The sequence below is a fragment of the Trichomycterus rosablanca genome, chromosome 4, assembly GCF_030014385.1.
Source record: "Trichomycterus rosablanca isolate fTriRos1 chromosome 4, fTriRos1.hap1, whole genome shotgun sequence".
NCBI lineage: Eukaryota > Metazoa > Chordata > Actinopteri > Siluriformes > Trichomycteridae > Trichomycterus > Trichomycterus rosablanca.
The window spans coordinates 794404-815828 of NC_085991.1; the positions used below are offsets into that span (position 1 = coordinate 794404).

The window sequence follows — 21425 nt, forward strand, 5'->3', positions numbered from 1 at the left end:
TACCTTACCTTATCTTATCTTCTTACCTTACCTTATCTTACCTTATCTTACCTTATCTTATCTTACCTTACCTTACCTTACCTTACCTTATCTTACCTTACCTTATCTTATCTTCTTACCTTACCTTATCTTACCTTACCTTATCTTACCTTATCTTACCTTATCTTATCTTACCTTACCTTACCTTATCTTACCTTACCTTATCTTATCTTCTTACCTTATCTTACCTTACCTTATCTTATCTTACCTTACCTTATCTTACCTTACCTTATCTTATCTTCTTACCTTACCTTATCTTACCTTATCTTACCTTATCTTATCTTACCTTACCTTACCTTACCTTACCTTATCTTATCTTATCTTATCTTACCTTACCTTATCTTACCTTATCTTACCTTACCTTACCTTATCTTACCTTATCTTACCTTATCTTACCTTATCTTATCTTACCTTACCTTATCTTACCTTATCTTATCTTACCTTACCTTACCTTACCTTATCTTACCTTATCTTATCTTATCTTACCTTACCTTATCTTACCTTATCTTACCTTATCTTATCTTACCTTATCTTACCTTACCTTACCTTATCTTATCTTACCTTATCTTACCTTACCTTATCTTATCTTACCTTATCTTACCTTATCTTACCTTATCTTATCTTACCTTATCTTACCTTACCTTACCTTACCTTATCTTACCTTATCTTATCTTACCTTACCTTACCTTACCTTATCTTACCTTATCTTATCTTACCTTACCTTACCTTATCTTATCTTACCTTATCTTACCTTACCTTATCTTATCTTACCTTACCTTACCTTATCTTACCTTATCTTATCTTACCTTATCTTACCTTATCTTACCTTATCTTACCTTATCTTATCTTATCTTACCTTACCTTACCTTATCTTATCTTACCTTACCTTACCTTATCTTACCTTACCTTATCTTACCTTATCTTACCTTATCTTACCTTATCTTACCTTACCTCACCTTACCTTACCTTATCTTATCTTACCTTATCTTACCTTATCTTACCTTACCTTACCTTACCTTATCTTACCTTATCTTACCTTATCTTATCTTATCTTATCTTACCTTACCTTATCTTATCTTACCTTACCTTACCTTATCTTACCTTACCTTATCTTACCTTATCTTACCTTATCTTACCTTATCTTACCTTACCTCACCTTACCTTACCTTATCTTATCTTACCTTATCTTACCTTATCTTACCTTACCTTACCTTACCTTATCTTACCTTATCTTATCTTACCTTATCTTACCTTACCTTATCTTATCTTACCTTATCTTACCTTACCTTACCTTATCTTACCTTACCTTATCTTATCTTACCTTACCTTACCTTATCTTACCTTACCTTATCTTATCTTATCTTACCTTATCTTACCTTACCTTACCTTATCTTACCTTATCTTACCTTACCTTATCTTATCTTACCCTATCTTACCTTACCTTACCTTATCTTATCTTATCTTACCTTATCATACCTTATCTTACCTTATCTTACCTTACCTTATCATACCTTATCTTATCTTACCTTATCTTACCTTATCTTACCTTATCTTACCTTACCTTATCTTACCTTACCTTATCTTACCTTACCTTATCTTATCTTACCTTACCTTATCTTACCTTACCTTATCTTACCTTATCTTACCTTATCTTATCATATCTTACCTTATCTTACCTTACCTTACCTTATCTTACCTTACCTTATCTTATCTTACCTTATCTTACCTTATCTTACTTTGCCTTATCTTACCTTACCTTACCTTACCTTATCTTACCTTATCTTACTTTACCTTATCTTACCTTACCTTATCTTACCTTACTTTATCTTACCTTATCTTAACTTACCTTACCTTATCTTATCTTATCTTACCTTACTTTACCTTATCTTACTTTACCTTACCTTACTTTATCTTACCTTATCTTATCTTACCTTACCTTATCTTAACTTACCTTACCTTATCTTATCTTACCTTACCTTACTTTACCTTACCTTACTTTATCTTACTTTATCTTTTCTTATCTTACCTTATCTTACCTTATCTTATCTTACCTTATCTTATCTTAACTTACCTTATCTTACCTTATCTTACCTTACTTTATCTTACCTTACCTTACCTTACTATATCTTACCTTATATTTTCTTATCTTACCTTATCTTACCTTATCTTACCTTATCTTACTTTACCTTACCTTACTTTATCTTACCTTATCTTTTCTTATCTTACCTTATCTTACCTTATCTTACTTTACCTTACCTTACTATATCTTACCTTATCTTTTCTTATTTTACCTTATCTTACCTTATCTTACCTTACCTTATCTTACCTTATCTTACTTTACCTTACCTTACTTTATCTTACCTTATCTTTTCTTATCTTACCTTATCTTACCTTATCTTACTTTACCTTACCTTACTATATCTTACCTTATCTTTTCTTATTTTACCTTATCTTACCTTATCTTACCTTACCTTATCTTACCTTATCTTACTTTACCTTACCTTACTTTATCTTACCTTATCTTTTCTTATCTTACCTTATCTTACTTTACCTTACCTCACTTTACCTTACCTTACCTTATCTTATCTTACCTTATCTTACCTTATCTTACCTTATCTGCTGCAGGCACTGCCAATTACGCCCGCTAGATGGTGTCCAGCCAACCGGTGGCAAGCAGAATATCCCGCTGCGCCACCTCGGCGCCCCATTGGAGTCGCCTTTTAAGTCTTGGACAGTTTGTTGTTTTTCTTGGAGGTTAAATTGCCAAATTTATTCTGTATATTTATAACGTATATCAACAATTATATCGTCCCCCTTTACCACAGACATGCCTCATAACACAAGAGATGAACCACTTTCTCTTCCTGCAGCACAAACTCGTTTTAACTTTCACATCTTTCATTAAATTTTCTCTGCTTGTACATGTTGGGATGATTTGTAAATATTTCTCAGCATCACTTGTTGGAAAACCGCCTCAGTTAAACACTGATGTGCAAACACTGACATCTAGTGGTGGTCACAGAATCGGCATGCATTGTAGGAGATGCAGTTTATGTAGGATTTTACAGTTTATGTAGTATTTTAAGACAATATTACGTCTTTTAAGCTCTCGCGGGTCACATAAAATGACGTGCTTGTGGGCTTGAGTTTGACACGTGGTTTAGATGGTTGACTGATCAATAAGTAAAAAGTTCAGGGTTTATTTGAGCATAAATCTTGTTTTTCATTCTTTCTTTCTTTCTTTCTTTCTTTCTTTCTTTCTTTCTTTCTTTCTTTCTTTCTTTCTTTCTTTCTTTCTTTCTTTCTTTCTTTCTTTCTTTCTTTCTTTCTTTCTCAGACCTGGAACACAGAATTAATAAACATTCTAATTAGAAATTTGACATTTGAACAAATGTATGCAAACTCATCCGGCGGACGTTGCAAGTCTAACAGGGAATTGGATACGTCTAAATTGAGGGGCAAAAAAAAGAAAAAGCTTAGAAATAAAAGTACTGGACTAGTAATCAGAAGGTTGCCAGGTCAAGCCTGACCACCACCAAGTTGCCACTGTTGGGCCCCTGAGCCAGGCCCTTAATTCTCAATGACTCAAATTGGATAAAACATGTAAATGAAGTACAGTAATAAGCTACATGATGAACGTGACTAATTTTCTTTACTTTCATTCTTCGGACTGTAATATCTCTCTGGCGACCCCTGCAGGCTGCGTCGCGCCCAGACTGGCCGAGCAGGGTGCACGCGAAGCCGGCAACCCCAACTTCCATCTCTCGCCAAGCAGCGGTGGTTTCTTACAGACAGTCTGATCACATTCAGAAGGACGCGCTACTCTCTCTGTATTCCTCGAGCAGAAGGTAGGAGCCGCTGTTGTCCTTTCCTCCCTCAGACCCGTTATATGCCTGAGCAATCCGGTGGCACCACTGAGACTCAAACTCAAACGATATTTATACTGTAAATTGTTGCATATTATTGATTGTTACAGCCACCCCCACCAGACATAGCCAATCATGCCTGTGCTGGGTTTGAATCTCAGCAGTGGTGGGCTGGAGTAAGGGCGCATTCACATGAGAAGCAGTAAAACCAGTGGGCCAGTGATAGCTCAGTGGTTAAGGTACTGGACTAGTAAACAGAAGGTTGCCGGTTCGAGCCCCACCACCACCAAGTTGCCACTGTTGGATCCCTGAGCAAGGCCCTTAACCCTCAATTGCTCATCGTGTTCCACTCATTGTGTAAGTCACTTTGGATAAAAGCGTCTGCTAAATGCTGAAAGTGTAAAACCGTTTTTGCGTGGAGTATGTCGCACTTTTACCGTGGTGGGTTCACCTGATTGAACTTTGACCCTGTTCGCTGACCCTTTCAAAGCTCCTCCAATGAGACGAACTGTTTGATACGAGGCGGTTTTTTTACTCGCTGTAGTAAAACAGCGAGTGAGGAATGTGATTAGTGGAGGAACTTATGAGCAGTAATAATGAAGAGAAGTTTAGTGCTCCTGTCTCCTTCTTTTACTACATTAAACCACGTTAAGCTTTATTTTCAACCAGAAGCGTTTTAGACTCTGGGAGAAGCTGATTCTGATTCTCACCATTTCTCAGAAGCTGGAGCTGTAACACAAGTTTAAAAGTGAAACAGGGAGGAGAATCCAGATAAAAACAGATACATGTGGAGCTGTAACCCTGGATTTGCACCTTATTCCACACTGATGCAGATTCAGATCAGATTCACACACTGATGAGGGTTTACCACTTAAGTCGAGTGCTGAGCAAAGTGGCCATAATAGCTGCTGTGCCGCCGTAATTTTTAGAACCGACCCGGTGAATTATCTCATTACATGTGATGTTCGCCTGACGTGGCTCTAATCGTCCATGTCAGCAAAGTACAGTAATTAAATAATTACATCACCATGTTTTACATTCTTGGCTTGTTTTTTCTTGAGCTGAGGGCATCGGCACCACTTCTGGAAAGATCGGGACCAACCAAAGTGGAGGAGTAGCAGAGTAGTCCGTGTTCCACCAGACCCTGGCACTGACACACCCCCATACCATGACAGACCCTGGCACTGACACACCCCATACCATGACAGACCCTGGCACTGACACACCCCCATACCATGACAGACCCTGGCACTGACACACCCCATACCATGACAGACCCTGGTACTGACACCCCCCCATACCATGACAGACCCTGGTACTGACACCCCCCCATACCATGACAGACCCTGGCACTGACACACCCCCATACCATGACAGACCCTGGCACTGACACCCCCCCATACCATGACAGACCCTGGCACTGACACACCCCCATACCATGACAGACCCTGGCACTGACACACCCCCATACCATGACAGATCCTGGTACTGACACACCCCATACCATGACAGACCCTGGTACTGACACACCCCCATACCATGAAAGACCCTGGCACTGACACACCCCATACCATGACAGACCCTGGCACTGACACTGACACACCCCATACCATGACAGACCCTGGCACTGACACACCCCCATACCATGACAGACCCTGGCACTGACACACCCCATACCATGACAGACCCTGGTACTGACACCCCCCCATACCATGACAGACCCTGGTACTGACACCCCCCCATACCATGACAGACCCTGGCACTGACACACCCCCATACCATGACAGACCCTGGCACTGACACCCCCCCATACCATGACAGACCCTGGCACTGACACACCCCCATACCATGACAGACCCTGGCACTGACACACCCCATACCATGACAGATCCTGGTACTGACACACCCCATACCATGACAGACCCTGGTACTGACACACCCCCATACCATGAAAGACCCTGGTACTGACACACCCCCATACCATGACAGACCCTGGCACTGACACACCCCCATACCATGACAGACCCTGGCACTGACACACCCCATACCATGACAGATCCTGGTACTGACACACCCCATACCATGACAGACCCTGGTACTGACACACCCCATACCATGACAGACCCTGGTACTGACACACCCCATACCATGACAGACCCTGGCACTGACACACCCCATACCATGACAGACCCTGGCACTGACACTGACACACCCCATACCATGACAGACCCTGGCACTGACACACCCCCATACCATGACAGACCCTGGCACTGACACACCCCCATACCATGACAGATCCTGGTACTGACACACCCCATACCATGACAGACCCTGGCACTGACACACCCCATACCATGACAGACCCTGGCACTGACACACCCCCATACCATGACAGACGCTGGCACTGACACACCCCATACCATGACAGACCCTGGCACTGACACACCCCCATACCATGACAGACGCTGGCACTGACACACCCCATACCATGAAAGACCCTGGCACTGACACACCCCATACCATGACAGACCCTGGCACTGACACACCCCCATACCATGACAGACCCTGGCACTGACACACCCCCATACCATGACAGACCCTGGCACTGACACACCACCATACCATGACAGACCCTGGTACTGACACACCCCATACCATGACAGACCCTGGTACTGACACCCCCCCATACCATGACAGACCCTGGCACTGACACACCCCCATACCATGACAGACCCTGGTACTGACACACCCCATACCATGACAGACCCTGGTACTGACACCCCCCCATACCATGACAGACCCTGGCACTGACACACCCCCATACCATGACAGACCCTGGTACTGACACGCCCCATACCATGATAGACCCTGGTACTGACACCCCCCCATACCATGACAGACCCTGGCACTGACACACCCCCATACCATGACAGACCCTGGTACTGACACACCCCATACCATGACAGACCCTGGTACTGACACCCCCCCATACCATGACAGACCCTGGCACTGACACACCCCCATACCATGACAGACCCTGGTACTGACACGCCCCATACCATGATAGACCCTGGTACTGACACCCCCCCATACCATGACAGACCCTGGCACTGACACACCCCCATACCATGACAGACCCTGGCACTGACACACCCCCATACCATGACAGACCCTGGTACTGACACGCCCCATACCATGATAGACCCTGGTACTGACACCCCCCCATACCATGACAGACCCTGGCAGACCTCTGATCATCTTCACTCATCAGAGACTCTCAGCCTTTCCTGGATGCTGCTTTTGCACCAAACCATGATCACAATCACCTGTTTGGAATCACATCATTATTTAGTTTTTTCACCTCAATACGAGCCCTAAATCGCCCCTGTCCCAACTTTTTTTGGAATGTGTTGCAGGTCTGAAATGCAGGAATGGATGTTTATTAATAAATGAAATGAAGTTGAGCAGATAAAAGATGAAATATCTCAGCTTCATCCTGTCTGACATCTAATAAAAGTCAAAGTCAATGTAAGAAACTCTGTGTTTTTATTATTATTTGCGTTTTCCATCCTGTCCCAACTTTTTCTGATTTTGGGTTGTACTAAATATAATGTTGGCATGTTTTAAGACTCTCTGATTTTAAACCCAATGTCTTTTTTCTGTTTTGAACAACATGTTCAATATGCAGCAGCAGCAGCAGCGGATTCTCTCATAATCATCTTCAGAAATTCCTCCTGTCTGTCGACGCCCAGCACTTAACCGGTCAGTGACGAACTAATGCTGTCGTCTTACGTCCTAAATTTGTGTTATACACCAAATTTACCCCAACAACTTGAAGAAGACCCCGTCCTGTTCCAACATGATTGTTCCCCTGTCCTGCACAGTGTTTATAGGAACAGATTTATAGGAACAAAAATGTCAGAACCTGGACGAGATGTTCTGGAATTTTAAAACTAGTTTCTAAATTTAGAGGAGAAGCAATTAAGCTTATATATAGCAATAAACATTTGAGATTGTTTGGCATGAAAAGAATGTTTTTACAGAAATTAACCTAATCACCGCTGGGGGCTGTTTTTCCATTCCAACAACCTGAGAAACTTTTTAGCATAAATAAAGTAACAGGAGAGTTTAATCAAACAGCGGTCCAAAACACACTTACAAAAACACACAAAAATGGCTGTATGAGAATAAAATGAAGCTCTATTCCCAAACGCTTTGTCTGTGACAACTCAAAGAACCTTCAGAATCAGCCAGGACCGGCAATGCACGAGTGGCACCCCAACCACACTAACTGGCACCAACCTGTGGCGCATAACGTGGATTTACGGGTGGGGTTTGCACCGGAAAAGGGACATCACGCCTCTCCCAGAGTGGTCTCACTGTGAAGCCCAAAATGCTGTGACACCGGGCGAGTTCCCAAAATGATCTGATGTGGCAGCAGAAAACCAGACCGGACCAAGCAGCCCAGTATAACAGTGTTATTAACGCTTACAATAAGCCTCCGTGCCCCCTCTGCCAGCCAAAATGGCACAGCAGAAGGACATGACTCTTTTTTTACTCTTCAGGTTTGATCTTAATCTTTGTCTCTTATTTTTATTATCGGTCTTTATGTTGGTCTTTAACTGCCTCTTCCTTGTTACTCTTGGAATTAATATTTTCACCTTTGTCTCTTACACTTTAGCCTTTGTCTTGATCCTGGTCTCTTACTGTCCCATCTTAGCTTTGATCTTGGTCTTTAACATTGCAGTCTTGATTTTGATCTCTTACTCTCCCTTACTCTCTTAGTCTTTGTCCTGGTCTTTTACTGTTCAGTCTTGGTCTTGTTCTTTGTGGGAGGCACGTTGGCTCGGTGGGTAGCACTGTCGCCTCACAGCAAGAAGGTCCTGGGTTTGATCCCCAGGAAAGGATCTGGGTCCTTTCTGTGTGGAGTTTGCATGTTCTCTCCGTGTCTGCGTGGGTTTCCTCTGGGAGCTCTGGTTTCCTCCCACAGTCCAAAGACGTGAAGTGAGGTGACCTGGAGACACTAAATTATCCATGACAAGTGTTTGACATGAAACTTGTGAACTGATTAATCTTGTGTAAGCAGTAACTACCGTTCCTAGTGTAAAACATGACGTTAAAATCCTAATAAATAAACAATCAATCATGTTTATTCTTTAGTGTCGGTCTCGTTCTTGATCTTTTACTGTTCAGTCTTGGTCATAGCAGTTTCACTTGCTGTCGTACATTACTGGTAATGATTTTTACCCTCTTAATTATTTAACTGTCGTTATTTTAGTGGTCCTAAACGCCAATCAGTCATTCTGCTAATAAACATGCTTGACATGCGTCAGTGATTTAAGATTTTAAGCTTTTCATTTTTAGCAAGAAAAACCAGAAGAACAGGACCTTGATACACACTTTACCAATTACAGTCATTATTGAGGAATCCATTCCTGAATTCATTCATGTTCACTAAATAAATACAGTCCAGGTTAAACAATGAAACATATAAACTCTCTTATGAAAGTATTAAGTAAGTGCATTTAGAGGTTTTTTTTATTAAATTTAAGTATTTTTACCTTTATATACACACACTGCAATTCTCCTTCTGACCAGTAGAGGTCACTATTGACGTTTAGTCTGTGGTCTTTCTGTTTTAACATTTATTATTAATTTAGTTTAGTTCCAACGTATGTTTTATTTACCCCTCAGTTTCTCTCTCAGTGTCTTTAGAAAAGCTTTCAGACTCCAAAATAGTTTATAAATGGTCTCAGATACAGACTGCTACACACAAAACAAGAGAAAGAACTTTTAATTCTACTGGGAAATAAATAGTATATTTCTACCCAAGGCTATTTGCACTATTCTATTAAATGAAAATCTGCGTTTTTAATAATTATAATTTGTGCTTTTATCCTGATTGAACAGCTGTAAGTTAATAGCTCTGAAGAGGCGGGCTTACCTGAATCATAAACCAATGATGATTCAATTGACTATCAATGCAGCCAATCAGCAGCTTGGAAATTATGACGAGATAATGTCGGCTATTAACGAATCCAGTTTCTAAAGATTGGGACGTTCAAATGCAATAAAAATAAATTATTTGAATGAATAATTTGTTTTAAACCTTTAAATCTTGATACACTGACTAGGCATAACATTATGACCACTGGCAGGTCATAATCTCTTCATCACGGCACCTGTTAGTGTGGGGTGTGGGGGGGGGGGGGGGGGGGTATATGAGGCAGCAGGTGAACATTTTATCCTCAAAGTTGATGTTAGAAGCAGGAAAAATGGACGAGCGTGAGGATCTGAGCCAGTTTGACGAGGGCCAGATTGTGATGACTGGACGACTGGGTCTGAGCATCTCCAAAACTGCAGCTCTTGTGGGGTGTGTCCCGGTCTGCAGTGGTCAGTATCTATCAACAGTGGTAAACCGGCGACAGGGTCATGGGCGGCCAAGGCTCATTGATGCACGCTGGGAGCGAAGGCTGGACTGTGTGGTCTGCTGAGTCTGATAGTTCATGCTGGTTCTGATAGAAAGGTGTCAGAATACACAGAGCATCACAGTTGCAGGGCTGTTTTGGCTGCAAAAGGGGGACCAACACAATATTAGGAAGGTGGTCATAATGTTATGCCTGATCTGTGTTAAATCGACAGGAAACCTCTGACCTTATGCTGAAAGGACATTTGTCCTGATGATCTGATGTAAACAGACACTGTCCACAGTCTAAACAAAGGCTTAAAGGCTTAAAGAGAGAAACTCCTGCTGCTGATTGTTGTTTGTTCAGTAGATTTAAAGTCATTTCAATAGAGCTTTAAGGTGCAGATCAAAGTTTTATAGACTAATAAGTTCAGAAGAGGTTCAGAAATCATCAAACCTCCGACCAGCTTGACTTACATCTCCCATTAAAATGGATATAAGTTTTTGACTGGATGTAGGAGCATTCCTGAGCGTTTTTATCTCATGCCAAGTTCACACTACACAACTTTCCAAGTGGTCGGGTCGCTGTACAGTTCTCACTACACGACTGGATCTCTTGTAATCGGGAGTCTTCCAGGTCGGTGTGGATTTCACACTACATGACTGATCGGTGATAGGGGGTCACACACTACACCATCTATCACCAACTGGAATCGCAGGCGAGCTTCTCTGCTCTCCCAAACTACGTTCTGTCACGAAAACACTTTTTAACATGTGTCATTACTGTCCCATCTTAGCTTTGATCTTGGTCTTTAACATTGCAGTCTTGATTTTGATCTCTTACTCTCCCTTACTCTCTTACTCTTTGTCCTGGTCTTTTACTGTTCAGTCTTGGTCTTGTTCTTTTTGGGCGGCACGTTGGCTCGGTGGGTAGCACTGTCGCCTCACAGCAAGAAGGTCCTGGGTTTGATCCCCAGGAAAGGATCTGGGTCCTTTCTATGTGGAGTTTGCATGTTCTCTCCGTGTCTGCGTGGGTTTCCTCTGGGAGCTCTGGTTTCCTCCCAAAGACGTGAAGTGAGGTGACCTGGAGACACTAAATTATCCATGACAAGTGTTTGACATGAAACTTGTGAACTGAATAATCTTGTGTAAGCAGTAACTACCGTTCCTAGTGTAAAACATGACGTTAAAATCCTAATAAATAAACAATCAATCATGTTTATTCTTTAGTGTCGGTCTCGTTCTTGATCTTTTACTGTTCAGTCTTGGTCATAGCAGTTTCACTTGCTGTCGTAAATTACTGGTAATGATTTTTACCCTCTTAATTATTTAACTGTCGTTATTTTAGTGGTCCTAAACGCCAATCAGTCATTCTGCTAATAAACATGCTTGACATGCGTCAGTGATTTAAGATTTTAAGCTTTTCATTTTTAGCAAGAAAAACCAGAAGAACAGGACCTTGATACACACTTTACCAATTACAGTCATTATTGAGGAATCCATTCCTGAATTCATTCATGTTCACTAAATAAATACAGTCCAGGTTAAACAATGAAACATATAAACTCTCTTATGAAAGTATTTAAGTGCATTTAGAGGTTTTTATTAAATTTAAGTATTTTTACCTTTATATAAACGCTGCAATTCTCCTTCTGACCAGTAGAGGTCACTATTGACGTTTAGTCTGTGGTCTTTCTGTTTTAACATTTATTATTAATTTAGTATAGTTCCAACGTATTGTACTTCATTTATCCTGCAGTTTCTTTCTCAGTCTCTTTAAAAAGTGTTTAGACTCCAAACCAGTTTATAAATGGTCTCAGATACAGACTGCTACACACAAAAAAGAGAAATAACTTATAATTCTACTGGGAAATAAATAGTATATTTCTACTCAAGACTATTTGCACTATTATTAGTTCTATTAAATGAAAATCTGCGTTTTTAATAATTATAATTTGTGCTTTTATCCTGATTGAACAGCTGTAAGTTAATAGCTCTGAAGAGGCGGGCTTACCTGAATCATAAACCAATGATGATTCAATTGACTATCAATGCAGCCAATCAGCAGCTTGGAAATTATGACGAGATAATGTCGGCTATTAACGAATCCAGTTTCTAAAGGTTGGGACGTTCAAATGCAATAAAAATAAATTATTTGAATTAATAATTTGTTTTAAACCTTTAAATCTTGATACACTGACGAGGCATAACATTATGACCACTGGCAGGTCATAATCTCTTCATCACGGCACCTGTTAGTGTGTGTGGGGGGGGGGGGGTATATGAGGCAGCAGGTGAACATTTTATCCTCAAAGTTGATGTTAGAAGCAGGAAAAATGGACGAGCGTGAGGATCTGAGCCAGTTTGACGAGGGCCAGATTGTGATGACTGGACGACTGGGTCTGAGCATCTCCAAAACTGCAGCTCTTGTGGGGTGTGTCCCAGTCTGCAGTGGTCAGTATCTATCAACAGTGGTAAACCGGCGACAGGGTCATGGGCGGCCAAGGCTCATTGATGCACGCGGGGAGCGAAGGCTGGACTGTGTGGTCTGCTGAGTCTGATAGTTCATGCTGGTTCTGATAGAAAGGTGTCAGAACAACACAATATTAGGAAGGTGGTCATAATGTTATGCCTGATCTGTGTTAAATCGACAGGAAACCTCTGACCTTATGCTGAAAGGACATTTGTCCTGATGATCTGATGTAAACAGACACTGTCCACAGTCTAAACAAAGGCTTAAAGGCTTAAAGAGAGAAACTCCTGCTGCTGATTGTTGTTTGTTCAGTAGATTTAAAGTCATTTCAATAGAGCTTTAAGGTGCAGATCAAAGTTTTATAGACTAATAAGTTCAGAAGAGGTTCAGAAATCATCAAACCTCCGACCAGCTTGACTTACATCTCCCATTAAAATGGATATAAGTTTTTGACTGGATGTAGGAGCATTCCTGAGCGTTTTTATCTAATGCCAAGTTCACACTACACAACTTTCCAAGTGGTCGGGTCGCTGTACAGTTCTCACTACACGACTGGATCTCTTGTAATCGGGAGTCTTCCAGGTCGGTGTGGATTTCACACTACATGACTGATCGGTGATAGGGGGTCACACACCACCATCTATCACCGACTGGAATCGCAGGCGAGCTTCTCTGCTCTCCCAAACTACGTTCTGTCACGAAAACACACGTGAGAAGTGACGAGGGGTTTAATGATTCTACGTCCAAAAATGCACGTCAACATGCAGCGAGAGATCAAAGTGTGTGCGCTGATGTGCAGCATAAAATCAAAGAGGAAAAATAAATGAATCTGAGTGGACTTGGCAACACGAGCAGCAAGGATTGTTTCATAGTGAGTTGGAGGTTAATTAATATTGTTTGCAATGCAGCGTGGGTGTTTTGTAGAGAACGATCAGGCCAGAAATACTGTAAAACTTGTGTGTGTGCCACCTGTTTACACTCCTCCCCTGCATTTCCCCTCACACCGTATCCTGCGTTCTCATTGGCTGTTCGACAACTCAGATCCAGATTTCTGACATGCTAGATATCTTTTTTCAGTTGCCAAGTGCTTGGCGAGCCGCTCGCATCGAGTTGTTGAGTAGTTCACACATAGCGATTGAGAGCCGGGTTACGATCGCTGAGCAAACGCCGAGTTGCTCCCGAGCCGGCAAATCTAGTGGTGACCAGTTGGCGAGCGAAAATATATCTACTTAATGATGATGTTAGCTGTATCACAAGTATTGAAATGTAAATGCACAGCAGATCTTAGTTACTGGTGGTGAAATTACTAGCAGTGTTAAAGACACACATTGTGAAGAACAGTTTGGGCTTTTGTGATGATAGACTTTGAATGCTGTGATGTGCAACAAACAGTTCATTATTAAATTAATCATTATCTTTAATCACTGTGTAATACAAACATGTTAAGATCCCACAGGATTGATTATACAGTTTGATTTCATGTTAACTGATGTTTGATATTTCAGATTCCACTTTTCCTAAAATAAAAGCTGGAGATGGATAATAGGATAAGATAGTGGATGGTGGTTTTTTCAGGAGTGTAAAAACAGACTCATTTACACAGTAAACAGGAACTAACTGATGTGTGTTTACATAAGACGGAAATATCACGGCGACAGGAATTAATGACCTGATCATGAGCTGGTACCTCAAATTTACATGTTTACTGTGAATGAGACACAGTAGCATACTGTATAGTGTTGGGTTCATTGTTCACTTACTTTTTTTCAGTACCAGTGTTTATTAGGACATGATGAAGGAAGCAGGAATGAGGCTCTGGGTCGTTTTTGGAGGTTCCAGTTCCAGTAAATAGGACCTTAATGCTACATTAAGCAAAACAAGGAAAATTATTAATAAATTATTCAGAGATAATACTGTATGTGACGATCAAACAAAAATTGACAGTTTGATTTATTCCTTTTTTAGTGATTTACTTAAGGATAACATCCCTAAAGTAGATGATGATATAATTGGTACTACAGAGGTACTACAGATCTTATGATTTCTGAACTTGACGATGCGATCTCCAGGATGCCTAATGGAAAATCTCCAGGCCTGGATGGCCTTACAGTCGAATTCTTAAAAGATTTTTGGCCTGGTATAAAAACCTTAGTTTTTAAAGCCTTTAAAGACTGTATAGGTGGTTCTACCATGTCTCCTACCATGAAACATGGTTTAATCACTCTCCTCCCAAAGCCAAATAAAGATCAATTACATCTTGATAACTGGAGACCCATAACACTTCTTTCCTGTGACTATAAGTTGCTTTCACATGTACAGTATATGCAAACAGACTGAAAAGGCGGCTGAGTGGGTTAATTGATGAAACCCAGTCTGCTTTCATTAAAGGTAGACATATTGACAATCATATTTGTCTGGCCCCCTGACTATGATTGTTTGATACCTCAACAAATAATAAAAAAATAATTTTTAATTTTATTCTTAGACTTCTTTAAAGCTTTTGATACATTAGAACATAAGTTCTTGTTTAAAACCCTGGAATTATTAGATAAGTCATTTTTCATGTTTTATAATGACATTTACAGTAGTATATCTCTTACCCAGGACACTAAGGGTGTCCTATCGCTCCTTTATTATTTATTTTAGCTGTAGAGTTAATGGCTATACATATCAAAAAGTCTGAGGTTGTTCACGGTATAGACGTCCTTGGTAGAGAATTTATTATAAGTCAGTTTGCTGATGATACAGCCTTAATTTTGAAGAATAGTGAGAATAGTGATATGGTCCCCATAGTTATTAGTAAAATCATTTGTTTCCCAAAGCTTCCGGTTTGTCTTTAAACCTGAAAAAATTTTAAATACTGGCAATTGTACATTAAAAGAAATTGCTAATATTCCTGTCAAGTCAGTAGTTAAATATCTAGGTGTTCTTTTAACTAAAAATGTTGAGAAAAGCGAGGAGTTGAATTTAATTCCCAGGTTAGCAAAAATGGAAAGTTTGCTGAATCAGTGGTTAACTAGAGACTTCGTATTCTTTTGTCTAAAATAGAGGGGGTGTCAATACTTATTTATCCATGTCATTCTTTATATATTTCTTTATAATTAAATCAGCCAACTCTATTATCTTTCATTTTTTGTGGAGGAATAAACCTCATTACTTAGGGAAATCTCAGTTAATGAAAGGTTTAAATGCCTTAGAGTTTGAATCTTTTCTCGGGATGCTCAGGATTAAATGGCTGAAAGATTGTATTACTAAATTACAGTCTCTTTGGTGAATGAATGAATGAATCCTTTATTGTCATTGCACAACGAAACTGAAGTACAACCCCCTCCCTTGGCGCAAGAAAACAACAGCAGCAAACAATAATAGCACTATATACAAATATACAAATATAAATTAACACTCAAACAAAACAGAAGCTGAAACAGTAGCTACATTTAAATTATAAATTGCACATTGGCCCATTAAAAGTGAAATATGAAATTGCACGAGACCTGTTGAATGATGCATGTTGTGTCACGTGTTTGTGTTCAACAGAGCTATGGCCCTGTTGTAAAAACTGTCTCTCAGTCTGTTAGTCCTTGTTTTGATTTGCCTGTAACGTCTACCCGAGGGCAGCAGTTCGAACAGTCGGTACTGGGTGTGTACTGTCTTTTTTAATTTTGTGTGCCCTCCTGAGACAGCGGGTGCTGTAGAGCTCCTTTAGTGATGGGAGAGGGTGTCCAATGATTTTTTGGGCGGTGTTGATGACCCTCTGTATTGCCTCTCCACACACTCCCCATTAATCCAGATTGGTTGCAGATCAGACTTCCTCCTCCTGAAGTCTACAATCACTTCTTTAGTCTTGGAGGTGTTGATGACCAAGCCCAACCAGCCCAACCTCAGCACACAGCCCTGTGGAGACCCAGTGTTGAGTCTGAGGGCTGTGGAGACATGTGAGCCAACTCTAACTCTCTGTACACGGTCTGAGAGGAAGTCTCTAATCCAGCAGCAGATGTTGGTTGGAAGTCCAATGTCCATTGTGGTTTCATATTCCTAACAAATTGTTTGAAAGGGTTGGTGGCCTCGAATTCCATGTTAAGTGTGACTATCAACTTTCAAGAATCCCTTTGAAATGAGCACATTTCCATAAGCAGGTGCTCCTTTACTGGAAAATGATATTTACCCACAACTTCTCTCCCCATAAGTCTTTACTTTATATATAACAGGTTTATCACTATAAATAGTAAATCTCTTTTTAAAGCTGAACGGTTCGAAAGAGGTATCTTCTCTTTTCAAGACCTACTGGACAGAGATGGATGTTTTTTAATCTTACAACTGTTTTTTAGCAAAATATGGTGTAAAAATTACTCGTAAAGGCTTTGAGAAGATCTGCAGAGCAACACCCTCAGCTTTTTAAGTCTCATTCAAAGATATCTTGCCGCTCAGGTGGCGCAGCGCTAAAAACACACGCTGGGACCAGAGCTGGGATCTCGAGTACATAGTACCGAATCTCAGCTCCTCCTTTCCAGCTGAGGCTGAGCGGCCTGAACAACGATTGGCCTGTTGTTCAGATGGGCGGGACTAAGTCGGATGGGGTCTCTCTCTCTCTCATGACTGGTACAATTACGACCTCTGCTGCCTGATTGATGGCGCCTGCACAGAGATGAGAAAAGAGTGCTCTTAGGATGTGTCCCTCCGTACACGCAGCTATGTTGCACTGCACTCGTCAAAGTGCAAAGTGCTATTGAAGTTATTAATAAAAATCTGTTTTAATTATGTAATAAAGGGTAAAAGTGTCAGTATAAGAGTTGTAGTATGTAATGTGGGTCACACTTGATAATATAGTAGAACTTGTTCCTGAGCAATATGACGATTACTTTAAATGCTATTGAAGTTATTTAATAAAAATCTGTTTTTATTATGTAATAAAGGGTGACAGTGTCAGTATAAGAGTTGTAGTATGTAATGTCGGTTACACTTGATAAAATACAACTTGTTCTGGAGCAATATGACGAATATTTTAAAAGCTATTGAAGTTATGAATAAAAATCTGCTGCTGTTTCTGTGTTATGTGAGTGTTTAGACGCTCTCGTAGCGGTTACGGCTCACATTGAAAGTAATGTATTGTTTACAGTTTAAAAGCATCTGTTACTGTAGTAAACTGAGATGTAGTTGATTGTCTTGATGGCCAACAATGAGCAGTTACAAAGATTAGCCTTTTTGGACGCATCTTTTAAAAGCTATTGAAGAAAGAAATCCGAATATGCGAATATGAAACCAACTTCACCCCAGTCAACTTTTTTCCGAAAATAAAAGCACATGTTTATCTGTGAGTGCAGGATCGATGGTTCAGTATTGGATGAGAATGTAGTGCGAGATTGATAATGGGATAATGGAATAAGATAGTGGTTTGTGTTTTTTAAGGGTGTAAAAACAGACTCATTTACAGTAGATGGGAACTAACAGATGATCCTATCGTGTTTTTACATTAGATGGAAATTTCACAGCGACAGGAATGAATGACCAGATTGAATTGAATCAGCGAATTGTTATTGCTTTTGAACTTTTAAACCTGTATAAAATCGACAGGAAACCTCTGACCTTATGCTGGAAGGACATTTGTCCTGATGATCTGATGTAAACAGACACTGTCCACAGTCTAAACAAATGCTTAACCCTTTGATGCACAACCTGGGTCAAAAGTGACCCAACTGAGTTTTTATTTTCTATATCTTTGCAAGCTTCCATGAATTCCTCAATTAACTTGTTTTTGATCATCACAAATCCTTATTTCAGTTTTATATTTTTTACTTTTTTAATAAAAATCATTTTTGTATCACTACCCTTCTAATGCACAACATGGGTCAAAAATGACCCTTATGTATTTACTATGGAATTTGACAGGAACTACTGACATTTGTAAGTGTTTGTAGTCAAAAACATATTTACTGATCTTTTGAAAGACAACCAAAGATTAGGCTCTTGAATCTTGAATATGTCCAATACTATTTGCTTGCTAGCTGTTTACATATTCTAGTATAGATAGCTTTTATTAGCTAAGACAGTAAATACATGAATAACTGACTAATGTGCATATGAAAATATTCTTGAATGGATGAATATGGGTCATTTTCCACCCATGTTGTGCATTAGAAGGGGTTTGCTTAGCTTGTGCATCAAAGGGTTAAAGGCTTAAAGAGAGAAACTCCTGCTGTTGGATGTAGGAGCATTCCTTGTGGTTCCTCTTGTGGAGAAAATTCTAGTTGTACAATTAAGTTCTCGGTATATTTACTTAATGATGATGTTAGTTGGAACACAAGTACTGAACATGTAATTTAAAACGTAAATGCACAAAAGATCTGAATTACTGGTGGTGAAATTACTAGCAGTGTTAAAGACACATTGTGAAGAACAGTTTCTGGGCTTTTGGACTTTGAATGCTGTGATGTGCAACAAACAGTTCATTATTAAATTAATCATTATCTTTAATCACTGTGTAATACAAACATGTTACGATCCCACAGGATTGATTATACAGTTATTGATTATTTCATGTTAACTAAGGTTTGATATTTCAGATTCCACGTTTCCTAAAATAAAAGCTCATGTTTATCTGTGTGTAGGATCGATGGTTCAGTATTGTATAATAATAATAATAATAATAATAATGTAGCGTGAGATGGATACTGGAATATGATACTGGATGGTGTTTTTTTCAGGAGTGTAAAAACAGACTCATTTACACAGTTAACAGGAACTAACTGATGTGTGTTTACATAAGACGGAAATATCACGGCCTGATCATGAGCTGTTACCTCAAATTTACATGTTTACTGAGAATGAGACACAGTAGCATACTGTATAGTGTTGGGTTCATATTTCACTTACCTTCTGTTACGTGGGGAAGTGTGGTTCGGACCCAAGCGCACGGACCGAGCAGGGCTGTTTGATTCGAAGAATCCCTGCAGTGACTAGAACCACCACTAGGGAGACAGGCAGGTATCTGGGGGAAAGTGCTTAAGACCAAGGTGCTCAGAAGTTAAATAACTAGGGAAAGAAAGTGTGAGAACGGTCAAACTCAGGGGCGTCTCCGGTGACGACTCAAACCCAGGATTAATTTTAACTAAATAAAGAAAACACTAAACTCAGAAAAGTGAGGTACTAATCATCTCTCTATTATCCTAATACAACTGAACTTAAATTATCCACTCTAATTAATGTGGTTAGTATTTCTCTCACTTAACTTTATTTTATTTTATTTATTTATTTATTATTATTTATCCCTTTATTTATGATCCTCTTTCTTGATTTAGATTTAGATTGATTTACTTTATTGATCCCCGAAGGGAAATTGCGGTGTAGCAGCAGCAATTACAATTATTACAAACATCACACAACGACATTACAATGAGGTAGGAAAGAAAAAAAAATTAAGATATAAAGTCTAAAAAATATATAAAAAAAGAAAATAGAATATAATAGAATAGAATATAAGATTAAACATCTAACAGAACAAAAACTCAAAAGGGAGGAGCCTAAAGGTGCAGTACAGACAATGTGCAATTTAAAGCTGTGCAAATAGGAACATTACTACGTGTAAATTGTGGAACAGGTAGTGCCAAGTGATCAAGTAGTAAATTATGGTGGAAAATAAGTATTTGGTCAATAACAAACAAGCAAGATTTCTGGCTCTCACAGACCTGTAACTTCTTCTTTAAGAAGCTCTTCTGTCCTCCACTCGTTACCTGTATTAATGGCACCTGTTTGACCTCGTTATCTGTATAAAAGACACCTGTCCACAGCCTCAAACAGTCAGACTCCAAACTCAACCATGGCCAAGACCAAAGAGCTGTCGAAGGACACCAGGAAGAAAATTGTAGACCTGCACCAGGCTGGGAAGAGTGCATCTACAATAGGCAAGCAGGTTGGTGTGAATAAATCAACTGTGGGAGCAATTGTAAGAAAATGGAAGACATACAAGACCATTGATAATCTCCCTTGGGGTCAAGATCTCATCCCGTGGGGTCAAAATGATCATGAGAACGGTGAGCAAAAATCCCAGAACTACACGGAGGGACCTGATGAATGACCTGCAGAGAGCTGGGGCCAAAGTAACAAAGGCTACCATCAGTAACACACTACGCTTTTTGGTAAAAACTCAACTCGTCGTGTTTGGAGGAAGAAGAAGAACCCAAGAACACCATACCTACTGTGAAGCATGGGGGTGGAAACATCATGCTTTGGGGCTGTTTTTCTGCAAAGGGGACAGGACGACTGATCCGTGTTAAGGGAAGAATGAACGGGGCCATGTATCGTGAGATTTTAAGCCAAAACCTCCTTCCATCAGTGAGAGCATTGAAGATGGAACGTGGCTGGGTCTTCCAGCATGACAGTGATCCCAAACACACCGCTCGGGCAACGAAGGAGTGGCTCCGTAAAAAGCATTTCAAGGTCCTGGAGTGGCCTAGCCAGTCTCCAGACCTCAACCCCATAGAAAATTTGTGGAGTCCGTGTTGCCCAGCGACAGCCCCAAAACATCACTGCTCTAGAGGAGATCTGCATGGAGGAATGGGCCAAAATACCAGCTACAGTGTGTGCAAACCTGGTGAAGACTTACAGGAAACGTTTCACCTCTGTCATTGCCAACAAAGGTTATGTT

General features: G+C 40.2%; 1 long non-coding RNA gene across 1 annotated transcript; it reads right to left on the bottom strand.

Annotated features, from left to right (window-relative positions):
* Window positions 1-14535: 14535 nt before the first annotated feature.
* On the bottom strand, window positions 14536-19731 carry LOC134312067 (uncharacterized). Its single transcript, XR_010011491.1, has 2 exons — window positions 19655-19731; window positions 14536-14646 (listed from the first exon to the last, which is right to left on the bottom strand). It is a non-coding gene; the product is annotated as an uncharacterized LOC134312067 (long non-coding RNA).
* Between the last annotated feature and the right edge of the window lie 1694 nt (window positions 19732-21425).